Source organism: Brassica oleracea, chromosome C9, assembly GCF_000695525.1.
Source record: "Brassica oleracea var. oleracea cultivar TO1000 chromosome C9, BOL, whole genome shotgun sequence".
NCBI lineage: Eukaryota > Viridiplantae > Streptophyta > Magnoliopsida > Brassicales > Brassicaceae > Brassica > Brassica oleracea.
In genome coordinates this window covers 35,987,597-35,994,071 of record NC_027756.1, presented here as the reverse complement: position 1 = coordinate 35,994,071, position 6,475 = coordinate 35,987,597, and positions in this window count along the sequence as shown.

Below are 6,475 nucleotides of genomic sequence, written 5' to 3'. Positions count from 1 at the left end.
GTGTCCTGATAACGAGGTTTCCCACAAAATTTGCATATATTCCGTGTCTCATCCGCTCTCTAGTAGATCATGCAGTTGTCAATACATACATCTATCACTTCATACGGTAGTTGAAGACCTGCAACAAGTTTCTGAACCTCGTAGTATGAACCCGGTGCAAGGTTATCCTCAGGTAGAATACCTTTGACAAAATCAGTAATCGCATCCATACATTCTTCAGCCAAATTATAGTCTGTCTTAATACCCATTAATCTAGTTGCAGATGATAAGACTGAATGACCATCTCTACAATTTTGATACAAAGGTTGTTTTCCTGCATCCAACATGTCAAAAAATCTCCTAGACTCGGGGTTTGGTTCTTCCCCTCTATAATGATCATGTACCATCTGCTCAGTACCTACACCATAATCTATATCCGTTCTAGATTCTTCTAACCTAATATCAGGCTGAGGTTCACTAACTGGCTGAGGTTCGCTAGTACTACCATATTCATAACCAGTTTCCCCATGAAGGTACCAAACTTTATAATTACGTGAAAACCCTTTCATATACAAATGAGTCCAAACATCAAATTCTTTTATAACCTTATTATTATTGCAAGAAGAGCAGGGACATCTTAACATACCACTTTTTGCATCCGGTTGCTGTTGAACAAGCCTCATGAATTCTCCAATCCCTTGAACGTATTCTTCCGTAAGCAAATTGGTGTTCGGATCCAAATGAGGTTTATCCATCCACGAACGATAATAAACTTCTGAAGACATGATTTTCACGGAATTGTTATGACTAAAGAGAATGAAGAGAGAATGAAGTGTGAATGAGTTGAATGAGGAGGGGTTGTATTTATAGAAAATTGGTTACGGACCTCCGACGAAATTCCGACGGATGTAAAGCAGTCCGTCGGAATTCCGTCGGTATTGTCCAATCTCAAACGGCTATACAACGGTCATATATATTTGTCGGCAACGGTCACATGGTTCGTCGGAATTCCGTCGGAAAATACTGACGGAATTCCGACGACTTTGCTGTTAATCGGAATGTCGTCGGAAATTCGTCGGAATATACCGACGAACTTCCGACGACTACAACGGTTACATTTTTCATCGGAATGTCGTCGAAAAGTCGTCGGAAAATTCCGACGAACCATATTTCGTCGGAATTCCGTCGGAAATAGCCGACGGAATTCCGACGACTTAATTTTTTTGGATTTGGTCGGAAATTTGTCAGTATTCCGTCACAAATGTCCGACGACCTTGGTGTCCGTCGGAACCTCCGTCGGAATTCGGTGTGTTTTCTTGTAGTGTCCACCTTTGCAGCTTCATCTCCATATTTCCAGATTTTATTAAGAACCATATGAACCTTGGCAACAAGAGGCGCTAGATCCAAGAACTTCCCTACCACAAAATCTTCCCACAAAGGTGTTGTACTCTCTAGGATTTCATCTGGAATCTCCACCAAATGCTTCCCATCCTTCATCAAAACCTCAACATCGTGCTTCTTCAATCTTTTCTTATCCTCCACGACCTCAACCCAACTCTGTTCGCCATGCCTAACCTTCTCTTCTCGATCTAATTCAACATTCCTGCCCTAATTCTCACTTACTCCAATCTCTTTTCCCCTCTCCGGTGAAGCCAATACACCCGGCGGCCTCGCCGAATCCGTCTCCGAAACCCTCGTCGCTATCCCACTCGAAATCGCCCAGAAAATCACCTTTTCTAAACGACCTTCCTTTTGTAATTTTTTTCAAAATTAGTTTAAGGCTTCCAACAATTCAGTAATTGATTGACAAGCTCCTTAGCAATCAATGCCTAAAAATTGGCTGTTCAATTACAGATGAATATGTACATGGATTATCATAGCACTAGTGCATATCAAATATCTATATGCGAAAATTTTAAATTAATTACCCAATTGTAGCAGCTTATGTAAAATTTACAATGATTATATATGAAATCTATGCGTATAAACTAAAATCCGACAAACACATGGTAGGCAATTGCTAGGTAGAAAAGTTTTAAAGTGTATTTAGGAAATTAATTATGAATTCAAAAAATGTGCTGGGCATATTTCAAAAGCCGTGGTACCAAACAATAAACAATTAGGTATAAGTAAAGAGAAATAGTGGAACTAATCCTTCCATTTTCGACGTTCACAACTTTATAAGAAGTCAACTTAGATTGGGACAGACATAGCGAGTGGCCTACAAATGTATCAGAGAAGTGCAACTTTTTGAGTGACCCATTATAGTGAGAGACCACTATCCTCGAAATCTTATTTTAAATTTAAGATTTTGTCTCAATAATGCTATGTATTTGGTTTGACCTATAAATATCCACAGTTCTACTCTTAATTACACCATTTTTATGATCTAAACAACAATTTACCCACCTAAAACTTTGAAGTGCCATAAAAACGCATAAACATACGCTTAACGTTTGACCACAAGAAACCCTGCAAAGACATGTAATACATTTCAACGTTGAACCGGGACACATTAAATATATATTATCATGGTTTAGTGATAATTTAGACAAGCTGCCTTTCGTCAAACATTTTCACTAATGGTCTAATGTATCCAAAATTTTCGCAACGGTTATAAAAATGTATAATCGCTAACTTCTCTCAGCAGTACTGCTTTTGTTGTAGGGACCAGAGAAGTTGCAGCAATCGTGAACATCTACTTCCCATAGTCACTCTGGGCAGGGTAACCTAACAATTCAGTATACTACATCGACACAAAATGACCTTTAAATAAAGACATAAAAAAAATTTCCTTCGTAAACATACATTAATTGAGTACGAAGAAAATCGTCGCGGGCCACATTATAAATGTGTTGGTGTTGGTTTTCTGCGTAAAAATATTTTGGGTTTGCTGGACAGTTTTGACAATAGAAATGGTCCACTTAATTCTAATTACCACCGATTATTTCTCAACTCCATTTTTATCCTCGGAATGGCGTCTTCTATTCATCTCGTGGATGTTAACTATTTTCTATTGTTTTTAGTTTTATATTTTTAATTTTTTGAATGGAAGATAGTGTATGGTCCATTTGATTGAAAGATAGATGAGTGTTATTGTTGGTTATTAGGGGTTGTAACTCGTAAAATTGTGAATTATATACTTGGAGATTGAATAATGATTGAATCACCGTGCTTTCTTTAAAGAGTATTTCGACTTTATTCCAAACCTTGGGTTACACGAAATCCCTTTATAGGATAATACAATCAAAGTCTCACTCTTGTTCTAAGCTAAGATACAAGAGAAACAAATAGAATTTTAGTGTTTATATGTGTTTCTTCAAAGTCTTTAATGATCTTTGAACAATGAATCTTTTTCTCTCTATCTTTCTTACTAACTATTAGTTTCTGATTTTTTCTATCTCTATTTGTCAGTGCCTACATTTCCTTATATAGAGAGTGAAGAGTTGCAACCCAATAGTTGCAATGGTTAAACCAAAAGTTGCAAAAGTTAATGAAGAGTTGCAATGATTAATAAAGAGTTACAATGGTTGACCAAAAGTTGCAATTAATTAATATGGTTATTACCAAAGGTTGCAATCATCAATAGTTGCAATATTTTATTTCTATAGTTGCAATTGTTCATATAAACAATTGCAATGGTTCACATGAATCATTACACCTATTCACTTAAATATATAACATTCCTCCCATATTTAAGTGTAATCATAGATTCATTAAATAAATAATACATATATCAAACTCATGCATAAATGAAAATGTTCGAAGAATTGAATTTCCATCTTAGTGTACTACACATTCCAAATGTCCGAGAATCAGGATGTCCTACGGATTGAATCCTTCAACCCATTTTGGGCACATGAAGATAATATACACATGTGTTACCACACTACTCTAAGTGTTTATACTTGACATTGTTATTAGCCATGTGTCCCTATCCATTCTTGAGCGCTTACAAAGTCAGGTCCCAGCTTATTGAAGCGGCATCACTTCACATTCATATAGGTAAATACTTTCACTCATGTACCTGCAAATGCATTTTTTCAAAGTATTTATTAAGATTAATATTTCAACCTATCTCATTTTTGCAGGTCCAGGCACATACCTTGAGATGATATAAAAAAAATGTGCTTCAATCTTTAAGTGCAGGCTTTCCACATTGAATTCAGCCGCTAACGTCGTATTAGAGGGGAATTGGGTATCCCACCATTAAAGATTTAAAATGGACTTTAAACTCATCCCTTTAACCGACTTAATCACTAAGTCCCTAGCTAATCCTTTGGTTAAGTGATCAGCTAAATTTTGTTGAGACCGAACAAACTCTATTGTAATCACCCCATGAGTGATCAGCTCACGTACTGCACTATATCTAACGTCCAAGTGTATAGACTTACCATTATACACTTGGATATAGGCCTTAGCCAAGGTTGCTTGACTATCACAATGGATAGAAATTGGTGATACTGGTTTCGGCCACAATGGAATCTCGTATACTAAGTTTCTTAGATACTCTGCTTCTTTACCAGCAGGTGCTAATGCTACGAATTCTGACTCCATAGTCGAATTTTTAATGCAAGTTTGCTTCTTGGAAAAACACCCAACCACTTGTAGAAGAATGATCTTCTATGTTAGTAATCCAACTTGGATCTGAATATTCTTCTACCACCGAAAGAAATCCGACATATGACAAACCATAATTAATGGTTCCTTTCAAATACTTGAGCACCATTTTTAAGGCTTGCCAATGTTGAGTACTAAGATTACTAGTGTATCTACTCAACCTTCCTACAGCGTAAGCTGTATCTGGCCCAGTGCTCGTCATTGCATACATTAAGCAGCCAATCACTTGTGAATATTCGAGTTGTGATATTGCTTGTCTTGTATTAGGCATAAGCTTCACCCTCGCATCCATGAGAGTGCTCATTGGAGAACAATTCTCACAATTGAACTTCTTAAGAACTTTCTCAATGTAATGAGATTGTGTCAAAGATAGTCCTTTGTTTTCACGTTTGATTCCAATTCCAAGAATCACATCCGCCTCCCCCGTATCTTTCATTCCAAAATTTGATGACAAAAATGCTTTTGTAAGCTCTACTTGTCTAAGGTTAGTACTAAAGATCAACATGTCATCAACATACAAGCAAATGATTACTCTGTTTCCAGATTCATCAAATTTGCTATATAAACACTTATCTGATTGGTTTAACTGGAAACCATTTGATAAGACAACCTCATCAAACCTTTGATGCCACTTCTTAGGTGCTTGCTTTAGTCCATACAATGACTTGATGAACTTACACACTTTATGCTCATTACCAGGCATAATAAAACCTTCAGGTTGCTTCATATACACCTCTTCTTTCAAAATACCATTTAAGAACGTTGTCTTAACATCCATTTGGTGAACCACAAGGTTATTAATTGCTGCCAAGGCAATTAATAATCCTAGAGAAGAGATCTTAGCAACTGGAGCATATGTAGTGAAATAATCAATACCTTCCCTTTGTTTAAAGCCTTGAATAACTAATCGTGCTTTAAACTTATCTATTGTTCCATCAATTTTCATCTTCTTTTTGAAGATCCATTTACAGCCTAAAGGCTTGCAACCAGGTGGGAGATCCGACAAGATCTAAGTATTATTTCCCATGATGGAGTCCATCTCATCATTTATTGCTTCTTTCCAAAAGGCAACATCCTGAGAGTTCATAGCTTCGCTATAAGTTCTTAGATCATTATCAATATGATAACATTATGAGTGTTTTAAACCAATCTCATCTTTTGATCCTTCAACTAAATATATTTGAAAATCATGACCAAATGATTTTCCAATCCTTCCTCGCTTGCTCCTACGAAGCATAGGTGACACGTTAGGAGACACAAGAGTTTTATCCCCTTTATTAGTTCCACTTGAACTTGAAACCAAATCCTTTGGTATAGGCATAGATGAAAAACGATTTTCATCAAATATTGCATCTCTTGATTCAATTATAGTGTGAACTGCTACTGAATCATTAGGTTCTATTACATAAAACCTATAAACTTTGGAATGCTCTGTATATCCAATAAAAATGCAATCAGTACTTCTCTCTCCAAAAGTTTTAATTTTGGGTTGGGGTAGTCTTACAACAGCCCTACATCTCCAAACTCGAAGATAATTCAAGTTTGGTTTTCTCTTATACTAAAGTTCATAAGGGGTAATTTTGTTCTTTTTTTTAGGAACTCTATTTAATAAATAGCAAGCCGTTAACATGGCTTCACCCCCAAAATCCGTCACTTAATCCCGAGTAAGATAACATGGAATTAACCATTTATTTATGGTTCTATTTTTCCTTTATGATACACCATTTTGTTGTGGTGTATATTGAGCTGTAGTTTCATGAATAATGCCTACGGACTGGAAATATACAAGATCATAATACTCTCCACCTCTATCGGTGCACAACTTCTTAATCAAACCATTTTGTTCTAATTCAACCTCAGTTTTATAAACCTTAAA